The 27,454-nt window shown below is 41.6% G+C and overlaps 1 non-coding gene across 1 annotated transcript; it reads right to left on the reverse strand.

Moving 5' to 3' along the window:
- Positions 1–20,582: 20,582 nt before the first annotated feature.
- LOC113655428 lies at positions 20,583–20,738 on the reverse strand. The gene has a single exon (XR_003443715.2). It is a non-coding gene; the product is annotated as a U1 spliceosomal RNA (small nuclear RNA).
- Positions 20,739–27,454: the final 6,716 nt, after the last annotated feature.

Genomic DNA, 27,454 nt, shown 5'->3' on the forward strand with positions numbered 1-27,454 from the left:
GTTCTTCTTGACTGTTGTCACTCGAGGGACATTCATTAATTCATTCATTCATTCATTCATTTTCTACCACTTATCCGAACTATTCTCGGGTCACAGGAATCTCAGGCGTCATCGGGCATCGAGGCAGGATACACCCATCACAGGGCACACACACACTCTCATTCACTTACACACTCACACACTACGGACAATTTCCCAGAGATGCCAATCAACCTACCATGCATGTCTTTGGACCGGGGGAGGAAACCGGAGTACCCGGAGGAAACCCCCGAGGCACGAGGAGAACATGCAAACTCTACACACACAAGGCGGAGGCGGGAATCGAACCCCCAACCCTGGAGGTGTGAGACGAACGTGCTAACCACTAATCCACTGTGCCCCCTGGGACAAATTCAAAGAAATGTAAATCTTAATTTGATGCTGAAGCTAGAAAAGAATTAGTGTATTTGTTGTCTTTCTCTCCGTATCCATCCTGGTGCCCTACATCTGTTTGGAGACTCATTCCTATTAAAAAGATGGACCACATGAACAGCCTGAAGATTCATGGGCCTGCTGTGGATAGTACTACATGGACACGGTAAAGGAGGACCGATTTTTAAACTGAATTGAATTCATTTTTACTTGCTCACAAATCCACACCGATCACGTTACACGGATTCCAGACACCTCTACCTTCTCTGACCTTTTTTAAAATCTCCCACTTCACTGTGATTGCTAGAACTTTGTCCTCTACAGCCATTCTCAAGAACTGACCTCAAGATATATATCAGAGCGAGAGGTTTTGTGCCATCAACCTGTCTGTCTCTCCATACCTGCTCTTCCCAGGCAGAGAAGGAGTGTTCTGTGCTCTTGAAACAGCAGTAGGAATACGGAGGCGTAAAAAAGCCTGGCTGAGCTTTCAGAGGAATGACAGAGAGTGCAGACCTCCTGATCCGAAGCCTGAGACAGAACACGGGAAGAAGAAAAACAATCATTATTGACTATGCAGCACGGCGATAAGGCTAGGCGAGAAGACAGATGTTCCGGGATCGCAGAGAAGAGGAGGATTAGAGGAACGCCAGAGGAAAAGGTGAGGTGGAAAAGGAGGAGACTGGAAGATGAAGTGGAATAATTGCTGAGCGAACAGAGCCGGCTGTCGGTTAGATCCGTGAACATCATCCATCTCTCATCCCTCCTGAAAAAAAGCCAAAGTCGTAAACAGCTCCTCGGGTTTTGGGGTTTTTTTTTTTGCTTTGCATTATGATCGATAATTACCAATCTACTAAAAGGTCACTGATTACTCATACCCAGAAGAGTTCCAGGTACAGAAAGCTGCAGCTCACTTCATTTTCTCAAATGTAACAAAGAGAGAGAGAGAGAGAGAGAGAGAGAGAGAGAGAGAGAGAGAGAGAGAGAGAGAGAGAGAGAGAGAGAGAGAGAGAGAGAGCAGAAGCGGGTTCGAAGATGAAAAAAAATTGTATATCTCACCTAGTATTCCAGGGAGAAACAGAAAAAGTCCTGAGTGTCTACTTACATATCAGATTCATATTAACACCACTGATGAGTGAGAAATGACATCCAATGAAGACAATTTGTTTTTTTTGTTTTTTTTAATTTACGGCATTCGAAATTTAATCAAAATCGTCATTACATCATCAAGACATAAACCTGGAATAAGTGCGTAAAAAATATCGAGCAAGAACGACAGGATAGAATTTCCACCAACGTAAAATTATTTGATTTGTTTATTTGTAAAAATGGAAAAATAAGAAAACTAAATTGTAGCTAAAATGCCTCATAAAATCTATGCTAACTAGGGCACAATTATCCAAAACAAGCCTTCAGAGTAGCAGATGTTAAAATTTCATTCCGCAGAACTTTCCAGACGAAAACAACCAAACGTTTTGTTTTAGTCGTTTGTTTCTTCGATTTAATTTAAACAATGAGTTATTTTAAGGACGGCAAGCCGATTAATACAAATAGAAGGAATATACAGTATAAAGCAGCACCTCTTGTATTCTGTGCGTTAAATTTCGATCAAAAATCTTCAAACCAGCATCGTCGCTGTTATCCTGACAGTTACCATGGAAACATGGTATATTTTTCTTTTGACAGCATACGATATCTGTTAGATGGTGTGTTTCTGTCAGTCTTAGGTACTGGAGACTGTTACTCGTTATCCTTCTTGAAGAAACAGCTTTTTAAGAAGTGGGAAGATTTCAGCGTTCAGCTTTACAAAATCTGCCCGGTCGTATTAATAGCCGCGCGAAAGACTGTAGTAGGTTTAAAAGGCGGATTTTTTAGACATCGCTGCAGAGTCTGCCAGATTTTGTTACTCAACAAGGTCAGTGTAGAGACATGATTACAAAACTGATGAAATGCTAAGCTAGAAAACGAGTCCAGTGTGACGTTGATGCCGACGATCTTCAACAAGAACGATCTTCAACAGTGACTACAACAACAGGCCAGCCGGAGACTGATCACTGACTTAACTAAATTGTACTTTAGTGTGTTATTATTATTCTTTCCGGACGGTTGACAAATAATTTCTACCCTGCTTCTTGACACGCTTGGGACTAAACTTTTTCCTCCATGATTCCCCTAAAGCTGAGAGGAAGCTTGACTTAGACATGATCCACTGCAAAAAATAAAAAATAAACCACACACACACACACACACACACACACACACACACACACACACATCCCAAATCCTCGCAAGAAAAAGTCAAAGTTCTCTGATATTTTTCATGACAAAAATATTATGACAATATAATTTAACACCCTTTATTATTTATTTAGCAAAATATGTTTTAGACAATTTTACTACAATAAACTCGGTTTGAAGTCGATTAAATTTCTACGATTGTTGATAAAGTTAAACAATTGCTAGCTGGACCACATATGAAATGTTGACTATAAGTCATGAACAAAGTACTGGGGTGTGTGCTGTTTTAGGAAAATTCAATTATTAATTCAATTATTAATTCTACAATGAAATTATTTTACAATTAAAAAAATAAATCCAAAAATTTTAATTATTTAAATTATTTGGTACGGATTTGATTTATTGATAGATGTTTTACGTAAACTCCTGTTTCATGAAAATGCAAAAAAAAAAAAAAAAAACAACGTTCATTTTGACCTCTGATTGTTACAATGTGCTAAATCGGAAGACTCCTTCGATATTCGTCGACCTCGCAGAAAACGTCGCCTTGTCAACGATTTTTTTTACACATCTCTATACGTGTTATGAGTGTTTGCCATTCAAGAACCTGAGAAAGCTGTCGCTATAGAAATGATGCGTAACCCTAACAATCTGCGTACAACTAATCCGATTCTGCTTAATTTAATAGATATCTTTAGATTCATAAGAACGGAACCTTAACTACCGACACCTTTAGATCGGAGACGAAACGGATGTGAAAGTCGTCCGAGTCACCGAGTAAATTCATGCGAGTTAGTGTTAGAGAGAGAAGGAGAGAAGAAGAAGAGGAGGAGGAGGAAGAAGAGGAAAAAAGTGCAAGCAGAGTTGCAGAGGAAGCATGAATCAGCTGCTTGACAGGTGTTAGCCTGCTAGCATTGCGTGGCCAAGTCCCAACGTCTTCCCGTGTCGCCAACACGCTATCACCCGGCCCACTCTGTTCGAAAACGCTAACACCGCGTGCCCCGCTTAGCTTTGACCTCCCTTAACACTTCCTCAACCTCATGCTGCCTCTGACAGCATCATCCCTTTAATGTCGCTTCACTGATTTTCCACTCTAGACCTATTGAGTCTGTGACAAGGGATTGGGAAAGCTTCTGGAAAGGATTGTGGGGGCAGAATATCCGGACAGACAAGCGCATTCTGCCAGTGTGGCATTAAAGCGGAATCTAATCTATTTAATGTCCATTTTTTATTGTATCCACGGTTTAACTCGTGTCGTGTGGATAACTGTTAGGTAAGGGAGCTATTTTTGAAAAGGGATAATTAAAATGACAAATATTGGCAGGTGAAAAAAAAAATCACCAGAGGGATAAAAAAAAAAGGAGATTAAAGCATAGGATCACTGCAGCACTTTAAATGTGACACGATGTTTGATGATAAATTGATCTTAATTAGCACTTACTAGCTTCGTTACACAATGTGTCAGGTGGATATTCTCTCTCACTCACTCTAGCTCTTGAGTTCTTTCTCTCACACTTCACGTCCTGGACGTTTGGTTTGGTTCTAATCCCGTTTCCTCCACAGTGGTTGATTATCCTCATGTGTTCACCTGTACTGTGTCAGTAATCACTCGGGTTTATTCTACTCTAACTTTTATGCTCCGTATTACGAAGCTCATGTCTGTGTCCTTGATTGATTAAAATCTATATAATTACTGTATATAGCATAAGAAACAAAGAAGTATCACATGGAAGTAGAATGCGATTATTTATACAACATTTCCCTTTATAATGTAGAACAAAATGCATGTGGTAGCCTAGTGGTAAAGGTGTTGGGGTACCGATTGGAAGGTTGTGAGATCGATCCCAGGTGCACCAAGCTGCCACTGTTAAAGGTGTCTGCTAAATACCGTAAATGTAATGTACTTTAAAAAATTAACTGCATCCTACTTCCTCATCTCCTTCAAGTAAGTCAACGTCCTTGACATCTTCCTGGGCGTTTCGTCCCCTATACTGTACCTTATCAGCTCTGTGAGCTTTGAAGGATGACTTGCATGAACAAATCTTGGCTCGACACTGAAATCGGATTCAGATCCAATCCCAATGAGACTCTTCTTCCAAAGCAAGCCTCTCGTCGACTTCCTTGACTACGTAATATCGTTGTCCTGTTGAAACTCTCAGTAATTCATGTATTCACACTCATAGCCTGATACTCTTTATAGTTTAGTGATAGTTCTGAGAAAACCAGCCCCAGACAAGGAAAAAACCAACCACCGTGCTTCAGTCGGAATAAGCTCTTCCCGATGTTGAGCTGTATTGGATTTTCTCTAAACATGATCCATCTTTAGCTTGCCAAAGACTTCAATTATGGACTCATCTATCCACAGAACAGATTCCCAGATTTCTTCAGGCTTGTCCAGGTGGTTTCAGGTGGGCAGCTTTGTGCTTTGTTTGACAGAACAGGCTTCTTTCTGGGGGAATTTTGGAAAGATGCCATGTCTGTTCAAGGTTCTTCTTGATTCGTGAAGCTTTGAGAGCTCTGAATGTATTTTGAAAGCGTTTTACCTCTTTTATTATTCTCCATGTGGCCCTGGGTGAAACTGTTGAAGGACATCGACAGATACACATTTCTCCTTTGTTTTTATTCGTTGAAATAAATCGCATGGCGTTTTGTCATAGCTTTTTGAGTACAAATTTAATTTTAGTTATCGAATATTTTGTGTCAGTGAAACACGACGCATAATGCCTTGCCATCTACTATAGAACTTCCTGCAACTAATTTGTTTCTTTCTGTCTTCACATCTATGTTTCATTGCTAAATATTTTGCGTTTTTACATATTTATGTTTTAGTATTAGTTCACGATGGGAATTTTTTAGTTGTTTATACTGTAGCTAGACTATTTGAAGAAGGAACCTTCACACAGTTTAGATGATGAAATCTCCTACATCATTTCCACGAATCTTCATTATTTCTGTAGATGTGTATGGAACATGTGAACGGAACAGTAGTTTTCGATTTGCTACAAGCACATCGGCGGTATTCGTCAGAGACCTGACCTCACCTTACGTAAGCATTACATAAGATGTGTTAACAGCCAAACGTTGGTTGACATGAACCCACTACTTTCACCTACACAACATATTACATGCTGCAAGGACAATATCAGCCTGCTGTGTGGCAGCCTGGCGACAGCCATATGCTAACTGAAGCTGTAGCTGGATGATTCAGGCTCTAGTCCAGCTTGGTGGTACATGAGAACAAGTAAGTCGAACAGCCTCATTAGCAAATCAATGATGTGAACGTTGTTGTATGTATAGAGATAGAGATGCATCTGCATGTGTGTGTATTTGTGTGTGTGTGTGTGTGTGTGTGTGTTTGCCTACTGTGGCACTCTAAAATGCAGAGTGCATTTTAAACTGGAGGATGTTATAGATGCTGTCCCCAGGAGGGTGATTTTTGATTGATGGGTCAGTAAGAGAGGTCTTGACAGAATTGACAGAAAAAAAAAAAAAGCCTTTAAAGAAATACGGGGGGGGGGGGGGGGGGTCATTATGCTCATTGGCAGTTTTTTTTTTTAATAATGTGTTTCAGTGATCGATTGCTCGATGCGTTTCAGTGAAGAAGACAGTAAACAATCGGGGATCGGTGAACGAGAGGGAACTGTAAACTCGGCCAGTCTGCTGTACAGCACTGTACCACACTGCCCCCTAGAGGAGAGTGGTGAAAGTGAATTGCACGGTCCTTTTCAAGCACGGAGAGTGGTAACGGGAGCGAAGGAGAATGTTTCAGCTATTTTAAGCAGCAGCTTAAAAGCTTCGTGTCAGAATAATAAGAAACAAAATGAGAAAGCTGGGGAGTTATGGGAGTATGTGTTACAGCTGTGAGGAACAGATTTCTACATAAATAATAATGCTATAATCAACAAATAACACATATATCATTACTAAATACATAGATATAATAAATATATTCACATACTAATGTCACATACTGCGGTTCACATACCGATGGCCCCCAAAAGGAACATCATGACAATAAAGAAAGGACTTCTGGGAGATTTTAATGTTTTTGGATGCCTTGAGGACCAAGCAGCCAAGTGAGAAGCCTGTTTGCACAATAGGAGCTCATGTGAAATATAATGCTGTTAAACATGGACATTCAGAGATATTCTAGATAATACAAAAAATAGAATAATCAGGCTGAACAATGCAACTGAACATAATGGTGAATGATTCAGGAAGAATCGTTTAATTCAAATGACTCCAGTCACTGAACAGGGTAAAAAAAAAAAATACACTTGAGACCCGAGTCGATGCACACACATGAGATACAGTGGTCCGGGTCTTCTCGGGTCCGTTCGGTAAAAACACATTCAGTTTAAATTACCCGAGACCCGACGCCGCTATTATTATACCCGACCCGTGTCCGAGGTACATGTGAAACTTCTAGACCCGAACCCACTCGGGCCTCGGGTCGGACCTTGGGATTTCGGATCTAATGCCCCTTTTCCACCGAGGCAGTGGCTCCGAACCAGGAAAAGTGGTTCTTAAGTAGCACCAAAACGTTGCTGGTCTAGACTTAAGAACCGCTTATGTCAGGAGCTGTGGGCGGGGCTACTGTTAGCGCATTAATGTACCTTAAGTATACTAATGTTTAATACATTTTTTCTTTACCGCGATATGATGCATTATCAGCACACATGATAGTAGGTAGCTACATGCTAAGGCAAAATTTTTTTCTGTGTTAATGATAAAATAACGTTATGTACTTTATCGATTACAACCTCCGTTTATACAGATTACACGGAACCGCACGCACACGTTTTATTCGGTGCGTTTGGATGCCAATGTAGGTTCGCAAAGCCATGAGCATTAACAGTAAAGCAACATCCGCCATTGTTGTTGTGTTTGCCGCTGCTGCGCTAACGTTGCTGGGACACGTGACACATATACAGTGACGTCACACTCGGCACTGTGATGCTCACTAGCCGGTGGAAAGGCAAACCGGTTCTTAGAAGGTTCGCCAGTGGAACCAACTTTGAACCAGCACTAGCGCTAGCTCTGAACCAGCACCCGGTTCTTTCCGGTGGAAAAGAGGCTTAAATGGACCCGTGAAGACCTCCACACTACTGTGTACTATCTCTGGCTGATTATCTTAGTGTGTTCACCTGTTCTGTGTTTCACCTTGCGTTGTTTCTCTTCAAGTCTAATCGCAGCCTTCCTCACTGCTTCCACATTCCCTGGATTAGTTATGTTTGTTTTCTAATTATGGATTATTCTGATCTAATACTGTTAATCTGTGCACTGACCCCCATGACAATCTCTGACAAAGATTCTTGGAATAGTTAAAAATATCACACATTGATTTTCCTTCCTTCCAAAACTGATTTTGCATTGTAGGCTGAGAGGCTGCCATCATGCCAAAATTCACAAAATAGCAGCTAAAAGTTTAGATAAGTTTGCAAGCGTATGCGGATCTGCAGTGTATGCAAGTAGTAGCCATGCTCCCAATGATGCAAAAAGCTTCCTTAGGATAAAGTGCTGCTTGGATTATTAACGTCACAGATGCTCGAGGGACCTCAGAAACTCCAAATGGTCTATAACCTATAATGAAACAGACTTAACTGGTTTTCCTGCCTGCTTGTTTCTCTTTTTTGGTGGCTTTTTTTTTATTGCATTGCCCCAGCACAATCCCTTTGTCTTCCCGTTAATAGTGCACAAATCTGCCCCATTTCTACTGGTCTGCAATTCATTCTCCGAGGTCTCTGCAGACTGTGCTGTGAGTTTTTTAGTCGCAGGAATGCTAATGGTTTAATCGATAATACCTAATAATGTGGACTTTTATAAAGGTGTCTGCATTTTTCAGAGACTGGCTTGCTTTAAATCTGGAGTAATAGATTTGGGCTGATCAATTGATTTATCAATAAATTAAAACCATGCCTATCAGCAAAATGGACAAAGTAGGAAAAATGGAAACAGCTGTAACAGCTATGCATGGAAGGGGAAGCTTGTATATGTACTTATGTGCTAGCAGAGCTAAGCTCCCCGCCATTGCCCACATACAAGGACTGGACAATCAAATTGAAGCACCTGGTTTTAGACCACAATGATTTATTTGTATGCTTTAGGGCTCCTTTCTGCAGCCAATACAGCATGAGCTCATCTTGGGAATGACATACAAGTAGTGCAAAGAGTCCACAGGGATTTTGAGCTATTCATTTTTCAGAACAGTAGCCAGATCACTATTCACTATATACACTACATCACATGATGCTCTTGGAGGAAAATGTTTCCCGATTCACTTCTCCAAAACACCCCAAATGGCTGAATGATATTCAGATCTGGTGACTGTTCAGGCCAGGGGAGATGTTCAACTTCACTTTCTGTCACCAGTCTTGCTGTGTATCGTTGGTGCATTATCATCCTGACACAAGGCACCATATTCAGGGTACAATTTGTGAGCCGCTGGATGCACACGGTCCTCCGGAATGGTTCAGTAGTCCTTGGCAGTGACACGCTGATTTAGCAGTGTAGCCCATCAATTACAGAGCTTAGGGGATGCCACGATATTGCAGCCAAAAACATCATTGAATGACAGCAAAGTGAATACACCGCAATGCTGAGCACGCAACAGTCCTGGTGGTAAGCTTCTTTTGGACTTCTCTACACGGTAACTACAACTGTGAATGTGCGAAAGACACTGAAGGTGGGCACCATTAAAACCAACATTTAGAAAGAATTGGCTGTAGCAGGCTGACCATGAATATCCACCCTGAAGAGCTCCTGACAAACAGTTCTGATGGGAACAGGAGAGTCGAGGTGCAAATCTATTTCTGTCTGACGTGTAATTTTAGGTTTTTTTGGAAACAATAAGTGTTAGCACTTGGTCATTCCTTTCAGACAGCTGTGAAGATTAGATTATAGTCATGAAACCTCCAACTCTATATTGGCCAGTGTTTCAGATTTGTTGTCCAACCCCTATATATGAAAGTCATCTAAGGACTCATTAAGCGACATTCGATTATTTGATGTTAACAAATGTTTTCAGGTGGATTAAGGTTGGCTGTTACCCCAGGACCACCTAGTAAAGAAATTCGAAGTGATGGAAATCCAGTGGCTTTAAAGAATGGATAAGAGTCCTTATTATAGTAAAACTGTCTACAAATCACCCAATAATATTCCTAATCGGATAGTATTACCCTATAAATGTTCACCGTTCACGATTGGCTGGGCAGCCAAAAGAACTGCTCTATTACGGCTTTATTTATATCTATCCAAGCACACGCCCTTGTCGGTCTGAAATGAGGAACGCTTGGCACGATCTCAAAGGGGGGAACGATGTCACATTCATATCCGAGTACCAGAGTTTCTTTTGTATGCTGATCATAATAATTCCAAGTCATTTGGAGTAGATAGGAAACAGATATAGCGCAGATATAACAATTACTTAGATGTCGAACGTAATTACCAGGACGTTCATAGTTAGTGATCGGTGAATTAAAATGGATCAGCTGTAGAAAAATTCCAAAATAAAATACACATCTGAAAGTAAAAAGGACTGAAGGGAGTGTAGCACAAAATGCAAATTCTCAAACGAATGCAAAATTGAACTTATCTGAGCTACTAGAGAGAAAAAGAGTTCCTTCTAAATCTCAGGCGAAGGAACGAGTCGTTCAAATAAAGCAAACGGCCCAATAGCCCGCTTTAAAAAACGGAAAAGCTCCCCGCAAGGAGATAAGCAAGACTCCCAGAACCGCGGGTGACGCCTTTTGTTAAAACACGTGTAGCGTCGCCACAGCAGACTAATGAATGGCACTTGCCGTGTCCATGGAGACAAAAACAGTGAAATACAGAACTGGAGCTGTTTGTCTCTGACTCGAGTCGAGCTGTATAACCTTGTGAGAACAGAAAAGCTGAACAAGAGGCTGCGACGTGTAGAAGCACTTTAAAAGCAGATTATTACTCTGCTGTAAGTAAGTGCGAAGGTCAGCAGGAGTCTATTTTCTAGCTGACAGACTGGGAACTTCTTACAGTTTTAACTCTGTTCTGAGATCCAGTCGGCAGAACCGATGATTCATTTAAAGGCCATCGACAGAGGTCAATGTCATAACCGCTATCCATTAATAAATGTCCATTAGCAGACATGCTGCAGCTACACATTAGCTTCAATATCCAGAGATTACTTCTTTCTTTTTTTCCGTAGAGCTTCATTTCAGTAGACCCGTTTCTTCTACCAATATTTTACCAAGGCACTTTGCAATATTGTAACTACACACATTCGATTAGAAAAGCTAATCTAAAAAAAAAAGCCGTACCATTTCTGAGTTCCGGCTAACTAAAAGCATCCTGCTTTTACTAAACCTTCTGACCTTGTAAGGCATAACAGACATGAATATTTATGAGTTTTTAGCAAGCCAGTCGCTTGGGAACATACACCGCTTACAGTAGTTTGAATCTGCATTTCCAGTATCCTTGAAGGCAAAAAACGGAGCTATGATAATCATCTAACGGTGGCTATTAGGGTCAGCTGAGGGTCATCCTCACATTAGCTCGATTTCAAAAATGTGCATATTAATCATTTGTAATCCGAACTAAGAACGCTTCTATTTGTTGGTCACGTAGATCAAATGCTCAGCAAGCCGAGTGAATTGATTCAATTCTACCAAAGTTTCGATGCGATCTGAATTTAACGTATCCGAAAATTCAGATAACTAGCAATAAGAAGTTGTATTCAGTAAATATTTTGTGCATGGCCAAGATTCATTCATCTCTCACTCAGAGGTTCAGTGTTTGAATCATTGAAACTTTCAGTCACAGGCAAAATTTGTTCTCTCTTGTGTAGCAAAGCAGTGTTTGATACAATTAGGTCATGATGATCAACATTCAGTGAATCTGCGTATCATTTGGTCATGACCAAAATTTGCTTATCTCTCATTCAACCACTTTACTAAAATGACCAAGATTTATTTATCGCTCGTTCAGCAGGTCACGCGATAAAAGAAAGATTTGTTCGCTTTACTGTCATTCAGCAGGTTTTGAATCAGTGAATCATTTGGCCATGACCAAGAATTTTTCGGTTATGGCCCTGCTCCCAAGATCATGACCAAATTCGCTCCTCTCTTGTTCAGAGAAACTGTATTTGAATCAGTGAATCATTCAGCCTTAGCCAATTTTCACTCATCTGTCATTCTGTAGGTTTTGAATCACTTGGTCATGAACTAGATTCGCTTCTCTACAGTAGCGGAGGAGGGTTTGGATCAAATTATTTTTGGGTCATGGCGGAGATTCGCTCCTCGATGAATCACTGGCTGAATCGGTGAATGTTTAAGTCATGGCTGAGATTAGGTTAACTATCATTCATTAAATCAGCTGATTTGGTTGATTCAATGAGCCCTGTTTGGGCCAGAGACTTTCAGTGCTTCAGAAGAAAAAGAAAAAGATTATATTACTCTCACATATACATTAGAGTACAGTGAAATTCTCCCAAAGTTGGAAGGTGGGGTCAGAGCATAGGGTCAGCCATGATGCAGCGCCGCTAGAGCACAAAGGGTTCATTGCTTTGCTCAGGGGCCCAAGAGTGTCAGCTTGGTGGTGCTGGGTCATGAACCCCAACATCTGATCAACAACCCAAAGCCTTAACAACTTGAACTACAATGGCCCCCAAAAGGAACTTGGTTCCTCAAGAACAAGTTGACAATAAAGAAAGGACTTCTGGGGGATTTTAATGTTTTTGGATCCCTTGAGGACCAAGCAGCCAAGTAAGAACCCTGTTTGTATAATAGGAACTTGTGTGAAATATAATGCTGTTAAACATGGCCATTCAGTGATATTCTAGATCAGTGGTCCCCAACCCCCGGACCAAATGGTACCGGGCCGCCCAAGGGACATTAAATTATTTCCATTTTATTTACTGTATTTCTCTCAGGTTTGTAGGACTTTCCATGGACGAGAGGTTAACCGGGAGCTGAGAGACGTCACCTAAAGCCGCACAAATACCGCGCATGCGCAAAATATCATGATATCGGGCCGGGTTTAGGTGACGTCTGAAGCTGAGCGGCTGTAAGCGGCAGTGGTGTTGTAGCTTTGGTGGAGAGAGAAGGTGTGTATCGCTCTTCTCTCTGTTCACCGGTACTTTGTCATGTTTAACAGTGCTTGGTGTACGTGTATATTGTGTTTGCTCAAATTTAACCCACAAATTAGCAAAAATGAGCACGAAACAGACGTCGTTAGAAAGTTAGAAACTCTGCCGGTGTTCTGGATTAAAGTCATGGCGGAATACCCTGAGATTGTCACCACAGCACTTAAATCCCTATCGCCATTTCCGACATGCTATTTGTGTGAAGCGGGGTTTTCTGCAGTGATGGCAACCAAAACAAAACAACGGAATAAACTGGACATAAGCGACACACTTCGGGTGTCATTGTCTCCTGTTACCCCAGATGGAACCGTCTCGTTGTAAAGAAACAAGCTCAAGGTTCTCATTGATTTAGCGTTGTAATGAGTTAAAAAGGCATGTTTAAATACAATTATATTAAAATTATTAATTTTAATTTAATTGTATAGCTGCCACCCGCCACCCCCCACCCCCAGCGGGCCGTGGTAAAATTATCAAACATTGACCGGTCCGCGGCGAAAAAAAGTTTGGGGACCAGTGCTCTAGATAATACAAAAAATAGAAGAATCAGGCTGAACAATGCAACTGAACATAATGGTGAATGATTCAGGAAGAATCATTTAATTTAAATGACTCCAGTCACTGAACAGGGTAAAAAAAAAAAAATCCACCTCTAATTATTTGTGACTAAGTAAACACCTAATCTATGCTAATGCGATATCGACATAAAACATTGAAAATTGAAATTCACTTCCCCGTAATAGCGTACAATTTGCTGAAGCAAAAGCATAATTACTGCTTATCAGTCTTCTAACCTAAGCACCCATGTTACCATGACACCCACTCTTTAACACCAAAACTCTTACAGACTTGCTGTGAAAGTCACACGTACACAAACACACAAACGTTCCTGAGTCGTCTATATTTGTCTTGACATGGAGATTTAGTGCAGCTGCAGCACAGTGGTGTAGCACCTCAGGAAGCTCAGGCTCCAGTCAGGTGATCAAATCTCTAGTTTTAATCAGATCTTCACGGATCCGAGGAAGCCGATACCTTTACCGCGAACGTTTTCAAGAATTTAGCAGAACAGAGAGGATGAACTCGTCTGCCGATGTACTCTGCTTTAATGTTTACGCCGCCCTGAAAAGCTGAATGAAGCTGAATAAATTGTAAAGGCAGGAAGCAGCTAGGTGTAGGAAGTCCATCTGTGCAGTGTGTAGACCTGCTGTTCCAGACAAAGAACTTATTTAACACAAGCCCACGTGTCAAGCAGTATGAAGGGATTTGAAGCTCTCTCTCACAAAATTAAAGGCTATATCTCACTGACTCACACATTCAGCACATCCCTGAGCTTTTAGTCCTAAAATTTTATCATTTCTTTCTCTTGCTGTCTCTCTCTCATTCTTTCTAGCAAACTGCAATACTCTTTAATATCTTGCTACGCATCTCATCTTTGTCTCATCGCTGTTACTGTATCTCTGTCCTTACTGCTCTGCTGGAGGATTCAATTATGCACCTTTTCCACCAAGGCAGTTTGAGTGCTGGTTCGGAGCCTAATTTAGAACCAGTTCTTTCTGTTTCGACCGCCAAAGCACCGGCTCCGAACCAGGAAAAGTGGTTCTTAAGTAGCACCAAAACGTTGCTGGTCTAGACTTAAGAACCGCTTGCGTCAGGAGCTGTGGGCAGGGCTACTGTTAGCGCATTTGATAATGTACCTTAAGTATACTAATGTTTAATACACTTTTACTTTACCGCAATATGATACATTATCAGCACACATGATAGTAGGTAGCTACATGCTAAGGCTAAATTTTTTTCTGTGTTAACGATAAAATAACGTTATGTACTTTATCGATTACAACCTCCGTTTATACAGATTACACGGAGCTGCACGTACACGTTTTATTCGCCGCGTTTGGATGCCAATGTAGGTTCGCAAAGCCATGAGCATTAACAGTAAAGCAACATCCGCCATTGTTGTTGTGTTTGTGTTTGCCGCTGCTGCGCTAACGTTGCTGGGACACGTGACATGTATACAGTGACGTCACACTCGGCGCTGTGATGGCTCACTAGCCGGTGGAAAGGCAAACCGGTTCTTAGAAGGTTCGCCAGTGGAACCAACTTTGAACCAGCACCAGCGCTAGCTCTGAACCAGCACCCGGTTCTTTCCGGTGGAAAAGAGGCATTAGATGATTGTCTCTGACATTAACAGGAAGTAATGTGGAACCTCTCATGTCAGATTATATTCTACAGTGGAGTGGGCCATCGGATTGTAGACTGCAGGAACGTGCGGTAGTTTCTGTTGCTTTCTGATTTGACCTTTAAAAAGTAGTGGCGCTTGAACCAAAGAATTATTTTCGACTGTTGTAGAAATCTAATACTTTGAATGAAATATGACAGATAAGTGTTTGATTTTGTGTGAAACTTTAGTAAACCAGCAGTAAAACGGTAAATAATGGTAAGCAAGGGCAAAGATACTGTAAATGGTATTGGACCGCGCATGAAACCTTGATGGACTCCCATCTGCAAAATCGCAAAAAGATACAATTTTGCTCTTGTGTCTATACAGATGTTTTGTGCAACACTATACAATAACGAGTGTATAAACCCAGGTATAGCCGTAGCAATGTAATAAATAGTCTTGTCTTTGTGTGGATGTTGACTTGATATACAGAAAAAAAAGAAAAACACTGGAATACATATATTTTCATTTCTGTACGGCAAGTAACATCTCCTCTCTCTCTCTCTCTCTCTCTTTCTCTCTCTCGCTGCTTCACACCCACACAACCCACCATAAATAGAGCCAAGGAACAACGAAGCATGCACACACTTCAAAAAAAAAGAATGGTTTCCTCATGTTAACATGTGAAGTCAATCTATTTCTGCACTGGTGGTGACAACAAGGTGAGAACTCAAAGTACGAAGAAGCCATTACTATGAAATTGCTATCAAATCAGAGGGAAATAGACTTGTCACACTCGAACCAGATAACATTTCAGTAACAACCGTCTCTTTCCCCAAGCCTGGCATGTAATTTACTCTGGTCAGAGTACATGACGTACACAGGTTGCATGATGAGAACAGTCAAAATGAGGTGCGACTGTGTACATGTGTGTGACGGTAAGTAATAACGGAACGAGGTCGTACGTGGTGGCAAAATATCTGAGAAGACGACAAGGGAGAGTCGGTTCGGTCTTTCATCATGTGGTTCGAATGCTGCATGAGAACGTACTAATTCTGTTCATGCTCCAAAACTATTATCTGTATACCTACAAATTTGAAAAAACTCAGCTCTACCTTTTTTCTTGACCTTTAGAAGGAAATACACAAAACCCAGCAGAAGACACTTATTTATTCTTGTTTTTTTTTTCTTCCTTACTTAACACATAAAGTGCTTATCTTCAGCCGTGTCTAACGGCGCTTATTTTACAGGTCTCCAACTTCCTATTACCGCTCTTAAACTGCAATTAGCGATGAAATAACACGGAGCAACCTGATCGTATATTACCGCTACGATTCACACCTATTAGCCCAAAGCTTATCGTTATTAAAGAAACTGTGAGAAGAACACAGGTTTTTCTCTCCTACTAAAATGCAGAAGCCTTCTGTTTTAACCTTGAGGGACCCCTAGAAACAGGTCAATTTAATTTGGGATAATTGTTGAACTTTTCAAGTTATGAAGAAGAAAAATAAACACAGAACAAAATCCGCTGTGAGGGAAGAAGTTAGTAGTTTCAGGTGGACAGGTGTGCAGGGTCACAGGATATACGGAAGAAAAAGTCGGTGTAATAGGAACAGAATTAAAAATGCTAAAAAAAAAAAAAAAACAGGGCACAAATCACAAATTATGTGTTGGTGTGTTTTAAAAAATTTGCATTTTTTTGTTAGAGTTTGTTGAAGAAAAAAAAAAGCATGTTGCAGTAACTGTAATATTATCCAGTAAGTGTAATATACACTCTCAGGCTACTTTAAGAGGAAAAGCTTCATGCAATTATTTCATGCAATTATCCAATCCAGTGCAATGCATACTGTATAATCATGGAGATCCACATGAGATCAAGAGCTGCAAGTTAGCAGAGACCAAAAAAAATGTAACAATCTTTTGGGTCCATGTTGATCATTTTGTCTTTGTCATGTCCCACTCCACAGTGATGGTTAATACAAAGCTGATATGAAAGTACTTAAAGAATCAGAACTTAAGAATTTTTATTAGGATTTCAGTTTTTCCCTGAAAGCCAACAGAGTCCTGACTGATTTTATATCAAACTTGTAGCAATTAAATAATTAATTCGTTTTAAGGGGGCACGGTGGCTTAGTGGTTAGCACGTTCGCCTCACACCTCTAGGGTTGTGGGTTCGATTCCCGCCTCCGCCTTGTGTGTGTGGAGTTTGCATGTTCTCCCTGTGCCTCGGGGGTTTCCTCCGGGTACTCCGGTTTCCTCCCCCGGTCCAAAGACATGCATGGTAGGTTGATTGGCATCTCTGGGAAATTGTCTGTAGTGTGTGAGTGAATGAGTGTGTGTGTGTGCCCTGTGATGGGTTGGCACTCCGTCCAGGGTGTATCCTGCCTCGATGCCCGATGACGCCTGGGATAGGCACAGGCTCCCCGTGACCCAAGAAGTTCGGATAAGCGGTAGGAAAAATTAATTAGTTTTAACCGACTGAAAAAGTCTGCTAAGTTGATTTTGAACACCGGTCTACTGGTGGCTAAAGGGTTAATGTTCACATCAAACATCATAATGGGGAAACAATGTGATCTCTGCGACTTCACTGGTTTAATATTTTAGAAACTGCTGATCTCTTGGGAGGTCTCTAGAGTTCACAGAGAATGGTGAGAGAAAATAAAACAAGCCATCCACTGAGTGACAGGCTTGTTGATGAAATAGGTCTGAGGAGAACCATGGGACTGATTCGAGTTGACAGGAAAGCTAATGGATCTCAAAGAACGACTCTTTTCTACCACGATGAACAGAAAAGCATCTCAAAATGTCAAACCTTCAGGTGTTTGGGCTGCACGAGCAGAATAATAAAATAGGTTTAATACAAGCACAACAAAATAATGTCATCCGGTCTGAAACCCAGATGATCTGGCACCGACAACCATTACTGAGAGTTTGCATGAGCTACAGATATCACTATTATAGTTGGCACGAATGTTATAAATATATATAAAATGGTGTAGTTCTCAAAATCTAGAGGAAAATTAGAAAGTCAAAAAAAAATTCAGTGTGGAAAATCAAGGTCAATCAGGTCATATCAGGAGTCTTGAACCGTCAGAAATCGGTGACATTTTGTAGAGAAAAAAAAAAAAGAAGAGATCGACATAACGGATAGTAGAAACTGAACCAAGCATCTGCTGGAGTGCAGTGCCAGCAGGGATGTTGCTCTCTACACTACAGCTTTGAGCCAAAGCTGCTCTGATGCTGTGGATTTGTGTATGCCATATGAGAAATAAATGCCAGATGCTATGAATGCCTGTCAGTGCTTTTGCCTCATACAGTACGGATCGTGTCAGCAGGACTGGAGCGAGGCTTTGCGTTATTCACTTCCCAGGCATCTAAATCCACGTTGTTTATTAGGCTTGTCAAGTATAGAGAGCTAATACTGAGAGAAATGTGTTTAAACTGTGATTTCACACTCATGAGGGATGTGTTAACAGTTTTTTTTTTTCAAACAAAGTAGACGTTAAGTGCCCTGTGGATGAAAGTAGTCAGAGTCAATTAAAGGAAATCCTGACACTAGACGCGTGTCATGTTATACATGGAATAAACAAAACGTAAAGAAAATAAAATTTCGCCAGCATTTCCTCCTGATTACAAATAGCAAACAGAATGCGTGCCCTGTACGTGTAAACTCCAAAACGACGATACACAAAACCACAGCAAATGAAAACCACGTCCTTCCGAACAACACCGTGTTCGACCGTACAAAGCAAGAGAGCTGCTAAAATGGTTTAGAAAAACGTTATTCACAAGAGCTTAAAAATGATTTTCACAGAAAGCATGAAAAAAAAAAACACCTCAACCTCTATCTCTATCTCTCCTCGCACAGCAAAGCTGTGTTTGGTTGTCAAGAACCTCACTCACTCACTCCTCACTCGCTTTTCCGAGTCAACACCATAAATCCTGTTTTAGAAGTGAAAGCTCCCTCCAAGCTTTTCCATCAGAAGGTACACCCTGCTGTTTTGTGGGTCAGATGGATTACCACCACCTTTAAGGACTTCTGAACGACTCTTTCTTTTGCCGATTCCAGCCTCTTAAATCCCTGCCCCAAGCGAAAGCACATCCAGGGCACTTGAATAGAACCCGCTCAGCTGAACAACTCTTTCTGCTTTCCAAGTGGGTAAAAAATGCACAATTCTATCGTTTTTTCCCCGTGTTTAGTTAACAGATATATTCCTGAGGTGCAGGAATGACAAACAAGTAAGGAGTTAATTTTTGTAGACATTTGTTTTAAAGGACAAAGATTGACATTCAGATTTGTAGTTGAGAGGTAATGTGATTTGAACTTTTCTGGAAGGAAGGAAGGAAGGAAGGAAGGAAGGAAGGAAAGAAAGAAAGAAAGAAAGAAAGAAAGAAAGAAAGAAAGAAAGAAAGAAAGAAAGAAAGAAAGAAGGAGGGAGGGAGGGAGGGAGGGAGGGAGGAAGGAATGAAGGCCTTCCTTCCTTACGTCCTAGTTATTCCATTACCTTGTCCTTCTTCCTTCCCTTCCTTCCTCCTTCTTCCTTCCTTCTTTCTTCTGTTCCTTCCTTTTTTTCCTTCTTCTTTCTTCTTCTTCCTTCCTTCCTTCCTTCCTTCATCCTTCCTCCCTCCTCCTCCCTCCCTCCCTCCCCCCTCCTCCTCTTTTCTTTCTTTCTTTTTTCTTTCTTCCTTCTTTCTTTCTTCTTTCTTTTTTCCTTCCTTCCCTCCCTCCCTCCCTCCCTCCCTCCCTCCCTCCCTCCCTCCCTCCCTCCCTCCTCCCTCTTTTCTTCTTTCTTCTTTCTTCCTTCCCCTTCTTTCTTCCTTCCTCTTCCTTCTCCCTTCCTTTCTTCCTTCCTTCCTTCCTTCTCTCATCTCCCTCCCTCCCTCCCTCCCTCCCTCCCTCCCTCCCTTCCTCCCTCCCTCCCTCCCTCCCTCCCTCCCTCCCTCCCTCCCTCCCTCCTTCCCTTCTTTCTCTTTTCTTTCTTCCTTCCTTCCTTCCTTCACCCTCCCTCACTAACCCTCATTCATGCAGAAGGGTTTCAGAGTAGCTAATAAAGCTCCTGAAAGCTTCAATAACATCTAAATCTTGTTGAATAAATTTTAAAAGATGCCAAATAAGATTTATGACACAACATGAAATATCTAGTAGTGAAAAAAAGTCATATTCATAGAAAAATGCCTACATCACCGAAATACTTTACTCAAACACTTGACTATGTACAATGTCTTCTGAATAATGTGACCATCCATCATCGGCATGCAGACACTGATTTGATTTTTGTGGTGCAAATGATTGTGGGTCAGTATCTGAACGGTCAGTAACAAATGCTTTCCTGAAGAAGCAGGACTTTTATTGCAGGTTTTGTGACAGAAGGAGAAATAGCATTTCACCCCCGATGAGTCAGTACAGTGAAGAAGGCGAGACCTTGCGTGTCGTACAGGGAAGTACCGTAAGAGGCCAGCAGCGGAATCAAAGCATGATCTTTGTTTGATCATAAATATCAATTATCAATATAATTATTATCGGCAAGGAGCTCCCCTGGTGTAGAGAGAGTTAAGGGCCTTGCACAAGGAACCAACAGTGGCAGCTTGGCAGCGCTAGGGCTCGAAAACCAAAAAACGTCCTAGAACCAAAATGGTCACAGCCGCCACTGGACCAAATGAGAAAGGACAGTGAAAACGCAGTCCCCCACAATCAGAAATTATCCAGTTGAATTCCAGCATTTGGGGAATTTACAAAGGTCAGCACATCCTGAGCGCAAGCCTCATGTTGGCCAAACTGCCTCCTTGATCATGGTATTACCCCTGCCAGGTAAGCAAGCCAGGTAAAAGACACAAACATTTTTTTGTGAAGATAACCAACCACATCTTTTTATTTCTCTTCTAACTTGTCATTTTGTGTCACACTCTGCCCTCTTTCACATGCATGATCTCCCATAAGCTAACAACTGGCGAAGGTCACTGTGATTGACAAGGAAGAGAGACAGTAATGCCAGATCCCTTCCAGCCACCCTTCTGTCAACACTTGATGTGGTTTGTTATTAAAATTATATGAGAACCCAAGCAGAACAGGACACAAGAGATTGTAAAGCAAATTGTAATTGATGCTAGACTTTGCTGCTGCCCTGAATCTTCATCATGGACTTCCTGTTGATCTCACCTGGGCCATACACACCGACGCAGTACTGAAGAAAGCACATCAACGCCTCTTCTTCCTAAGACGGCTGAGGAAGTTTGGAATGAGCCCCAGCATCCTCAGAACATTCTACACCTGCACTATAGAGAGCATACTGACGGGCTGCATCACTGCCTGGTTTGGAAACAGTACCGCTGGCAACCTTAATGCTCTGAAAAGGGTCATGCGAACTGCCAGCCACATTGTTGGAGGTGAGCTTCCCTCCCTCCAGGATATCTACACAAGACGGTGTATAAGAAAAGCCCGGAGGATCATCGGTGACTCCAGCCACCCGTCCCACAGACTGCTCTCTCTGTTTCCCTCAGGAAGACGTCTCCGCAGCATCCGATCCCGCACCAGTCGACTGAGGGATAGCTTTTTCCCTAGGGCTATCAGACTAACTAACAGTCACAACTTATACACCCTACAGCATACTTTCACAATATGGTATGCCACACACTGCACCTTAACTTCGGACTATCCACACTGGACTATACGTACACACTGCATTATACACACTGGACTATACATACATACTGCATTTAATGCCATAATTCAACTGTTACCACTAGATACCATCCGATGCACACTTCTGTACCTGTACAATCTGTTTTGCACCTATAGTATTTTATATATAATATATTTACACATATACATATATAAGTACATACTGCATATAATGTGTAGCGCTACTGTAAGGATGCCCAATAGTACACTGTGTGTACTGACTATATGTATGAGCATATTGCACATGTTTATTGGTTGATTCCATATCTGTTTGTTAATTCTACATATTATACACACATATTGCACTAACTACATGTATGAGCAAATTGCACATTTTCACATGTCAACTCATTATCTATATCTTATCTGCATAACTCATTCATTCATTCATTCATTTTCTACCACTTATCCAAACTTCTCAGGTCACGGGGAGCCTGTGCCTATCTCAGGCGTTATCGAGCATCGAGGCAGGATACACCCTGGACGGAGTGCCAACCCATCTCAGGGCACACACACACTCTCATTCACTTACACACTCACACACTACGGACAATTTTCCAGAGATGCCAATCAACCTTCCATGCATGTCTTTGGACCTGGGGAGGAAACCGGAGTACCCGGAGGAAACCCCCGAGGCACGGGGAGAACATGCAAACTCCACACACACAAGGCGGAGGTGGGAATCAAACCCCCAACCCTGGAGGTGTGAGGCAAACGTGCTAACCACTAAGCCACCGTGCCCCCCTATCTGCATAACTGTTCTGTAATTTCTGGAGTTTGCGCCTAAAAATTTCACTCACCAAGGCACATGTGCTGTGATGTGACAATAAAAGTGACTTGACTTGACTTGACCATGGTGTTGATGTTGTTTGGTGATGGGGAAATATGTCACGATTACACAGTTTACATACCATTAGTTAGCGTTCTTGGGGTGTGACTGAAATTCTAGTTGGTAAACCAGGAAATGTAGTGTAGATAACATAGTGCCCTTGGAGTCCTTGGAGGTCCAGAAGTTTCAATATGATTACCGCTGCAACAGGTAAATGGGGGTGACCTTAGTGACACAAGGCAATTTCAAAAGGTGATGAACCAGACAAGGGGCAGCATTCTGAACAAACTGTAGAGAAAATTATAGCAGATGAATAGAGAATAGCAAATACACAGTCACAGCAAGCAGGTCTTCCCCGAAATTCTCTAGTCAGGAAAGGTCAAATCCGGTAGGAGATATCTGCAAGATCTGGCAGAGAGATGAACGGAAAAGTCAGTCTTATTATCAGAAACCTCAACAGGATTTACAGCCGTGTGTTCCGGATGGACTTCGAGGGTCATAGGTCCAGAAATCTTCCTGAAATTATTTCAATTCGCAGCTCACAGATGGTTTTAACAAAAGTTCAGAACCCTTTTTTTTCATTTTGCGGTCTCTTGCGTGAAAGTGCGCTCATAATTTAGAAGCAGGAGTAAAAATGCTAACACGCTGTTTCTTGTCATGCATTTCCCACTACAGATTTATAAATGTTTCCTTTGCATGCCATGACACACTCAGCAGGTCCTCCTGTTTGAACATCTGTCTTTATCTTTCTCTTTTCCACAAGTCGCCTCTTTTCCTTCGCTTTCGATCGCTTAGAGTCTAGCACCTTAAACTTAGCGGATTTAGTCTCCTCACAACTGTCAAACCCAGAACCCCCTTCAACACAATGAATTTAGTAATACCTTCAGTCCCACCATATTTAACAGTAAAACCTGTCTGTTTAACCACTGACGGAGAGCCGGGTCGGACGGGGAGGTGGGAGTATCGACAATATTGACTAGAACTAAATAGGGCAAACAGCTTAATGATTATCTCAAGTCATCTGCTGTGTATTGACACTTCTCAACATTCATATGCATTCGTGTCACGTATTTCTTTCCCTCTGATAGGGGCTTGATTTTGATAATAGCCAGAGCCTGATACAATCAGCAAACCAGTGCATTGATCCTGAAGAAGAATATATGGCACTAACGAGCCATTCTTTTTGGAATAGGGAGCAGCTCGCTATAACGTACGGATCGATAGACGGTGTAGAGGTCAGTATAATAGTGCAGAAAAGCCGAGGACTTTATCAGAAGATCGTACATCATGTTAAGTCATGGTATAAAGCATTATTTCACAGAACCAGCTTTTCATTGTCTTTCTCCGAGAGGACAGTTTGGGTGAAAATAAATCGCCGGTGATCCGAGACGCGCGATGACGCTTGAGAACCGTATTGTAATAGTTCTTGCGTAACGCTACAATCGGAAAGATTAAGGATGGATCATTTCCTTTGTTTTTCACGTCACATGGGTCATGCCATCAAGCCCAGACATCTTAAAGTGCTTAAATTTCAAGTTTCAGCTTGATTTTACTATTGAACACTGGTATAAGACACTGGTGTTATAGCAGGTTCGTTCCATAACGATTTTGTTGGTGGTTTTCTTTGCTTATCCGTCCTTCATTTTTTGAGCCAGTTTACATATTCTGTGTGTCCACTCTCAATTAATATTCTATACCAACAGCTCAGATAATATACCTGGCTTTAACGGTAACAGTTTCTATAGTAACACCGTGTAGTGGGTCTTATACCGTGGATTCAGCACACAAATGAAACTTAACCATAAACGAAAGATGATGTAACGTAATAAAGCAAAAACAGCTCTGTAACCATCGATGTATTTTCAGTAGGGACATTTCTGTTTAACATTTAAAGAAGTATTCCAACATGGGAAAGTCTTCCTGACGGAGAGGAATTTATGTAAAATAAACACGTTTTGTGATTGTTGTGACCAAAATGCTTGATTTTGTAGCTTTTTTAAATAAAATGTGGAGAAAAAAAAACCCTCAAGACTCAGCAAGTTGGAATCTCGGGGATGTCCGGGAGCCTCAGGGAGTCCCTGTGCTCTCTGGGTGGAAGGGGTAGAGTCTCTTTCCCTTGTCAGTTACAACACTAGCTATGTAGAAGAGGGCAATTAACGTTCCTCGGAGCAGTTTACACTGCAGCGTGACACAGAAGTTTAAAAACTTGTGGTTAATTACTGTATGAGAGGAAAGAGATTACTAGCGGAAGAGAAAGAGGAACATTTTTTGAAGGAAAAAAAATATACTAAAACTTTTCATTTCTAGTGAGGACAGTGTTGATGCCACAATGTATGTGTGCGATATATGGGTCTATATCTGCTATATCAATATATGGGTCTATATCAGCTAAATCAATATATGGGTCTATATCAGATATATCAATTCATTCGTTCATTCATTCATTTTCTACCGCTTATCCGAACTACCTCGGGTCACGGGGAGCCTGTGCCTATCTCAGGTGTCATCGGGCATCGAGGCAGGATACACCCTGGACGGAGTGCCAACCCATCACAGGGCACACACACACTCATTCACACACACACTCACACACTACGGACAATTTTCCAGAGATCCCAATCAACCTACCATGCATGTCTTTGGACCGGGGGAGGAAACCAGAGTACCCGGAGGAAACCCCCGAGGCACGGGGAGAACATGCAAACTCCACACACACAAGGCAGAGGCGGGAATCGAACCCCCGACCCTGGAGGTGTGAGGCGAACGTGCTAACCACTAAGCCACCGTGCCCCCAACTATATCAATATACGGCTCTATATCAGCCATCTAATAGAATTCAGAATAAGAAGGATCTCAATAAGTTTAAGAAATAAAGCTCGATTTGAGAAAAAGAAATGCAAAAAAAAGATATCAAAATTACTCTGGAAAACACAATAAAACTAATAAGACTCACCTTCATGCAGAGTGTTTTCATTCCTGAAATTTGCCCAATTTGTTGGCTTGATTCATGAAATAATCACGGAGGACTTCAGGCGCAACTCAACCTCATCAGGGTATTAAAAAAAAAAAAAAGGAGTGTGAAGGTGAAAAAAAAGGTATTAGTTTTTTTTTCTGCAGGTTTATTTCATGGACTGGGGGAAAAACACACACACACACACACACACACACACACACACACACACACACACAGCAGTGTCTATAATGCTCTTTCTGTCACATTGGATCACTCAGGCACTTCCATCTTAGGCTGTAAAGAGAAGACAGAATCTAATAGGGAAGAGATTTTAACAGGATTCTCTCCATCCTGCCTGGCACTTTTATGAGCCGTTGTGGTTTATTCAAATGGCTTCATTTATGGCAGTGTAAAGATCGGAATTAAACCTATAACTCATACGCCCATTAGAGACGGGAGGCGGCGTGCGGCGTGTGGATTGGGGGGTGTGGGTGGGGGTGTAATTTATGGGAATTTGTTGCATTATCACTGCTTTTTTGCTTGACTGGCCTTACAGCAGAAGGCTCTATAGTGCAGGGCTTTTCTCGGCATGTATTTGTTGGGAGCTAATAGATCACCGAGAAAAACACGGCAATAAACCGTTGCCAAACAGCCAGAAAAAATTTGTCTTGGATGTTTCCATGGCAGCGAGTCATTCGTCAGGTGAAATAAATTCGTTATCCGAAAGACACCGTATTAAAAGTCTCGTGTGGTTTACAGCGGAAAAAATTCAACTCGCATGTTAATCTTTGTAATTAACACGTGACGTCTGTGATTATATTTAAGAAGGAATATAAGGCCACGTTCACACTGCAGGTAAAAGGCCACGTTCACACACCGCAAGTCTTAACGCTCAGTTCGGATATTTTGCTCAGATCTGATTTTTTTTGTTTGGCTGTTCACATTACCTTTTAAAATGTGGCCTAGATCAGATACCAGTGTGAACTGTTCGCTGTTTCGAACTGACCCGCGTGCGCAAACGAACGGTAACGATGATGTCACATGCAGCACGCCGTCGCGCTAAAAAGTTGCCGAGGTTATGGAGGAAGTAATGTATCATCAAAAAATGTAATGCTATAATGTGATGTATTCAAAGCAAACATTATGAGCTGGTTCACGTAACCACTTAATATAACACTCTTAACACACACACACGTTACCAGTCACGTTTCTGTCACGTTTTCGCGTAATTGTGACGAATGTCGATGTAGATTGACGGAAAAGTCGCATCAAATCCGCCTTGGCTGTTCACACTGCGGCCACATTGGAAAAAATCAGATCTGGACCAGATTTGTGTTCACACTACTCCTGAAGAAGATTTGGGCCACTTTTACCTGCAGTGTGAATGGGGCCAAAGTAGCCCAAAGTGAGGTGTTAGACCTCATTAGTATATGGGGAAATACTTCAATTCAGGCAAAACTATTAATGTTACGGCTGCCATTACACAAACATTAGGAAAGGAAGCGAAAATGCTTACTTCTTCCTAACCTCGCCAACTTTTTAGCGCGACGGCGTGCTGTGTGTGTGACATCATCGTTACCGTTCGTTTGCGCATGCGGGTCAGTTCGAAACGGCAAACAGTTCACACTGGTATCTGATCTAGGCCACATTTTAAAAGGTAATGTGAACAGCCAAACAAAAAAAATCAGATCTGAGCAAAATATCCAAATTGAGCGTTAAGTCTCGCGGTGTGTGAACGTGGCCGTAAGACTGCTGCGGACAACCGACCTTCAGTATCTGTAGCTTCAACGTTTAAGCTTTAACTACGTAACATAATTGTGTTCATAATTACATACTGTAACTGATCCTGAGCTTAAAGTCTGAACTACTTCGATGCTGAATCTCTTGCTGAGGTGCCATGGAGCGTCGCTGAGAAACGGTGAGTCTGTACAGTATCTGTGCTAACTGACAAAACCCACCGTTTACACAATAATATGTTTCAAGTGGACCTCTGGTTCTATTTCAAATATATTCGAGTGTTCTTGCTCTTTACCGGTGAACGGCTACAGCGACTGTACTTACAGCTCCTTTTA

The sequence above is a fragment of the Tachysurus fulvidraco genome, chromosome 4, assembly GCF_022655615.1.
Source record: "Tachysurus fulvidraco isolate hzauxx_2018 chromosome 4, HZAU_PFXX_2.0, whole genome shotgun sequence".
NCBI classification, from domain to species: domain Eukaryota; kingdom Metazoa; phylum Chordata; class Actinopteri; order Siluriformes; family Bagridae; genus Tachysurus; species Tachysurus fulvidraco.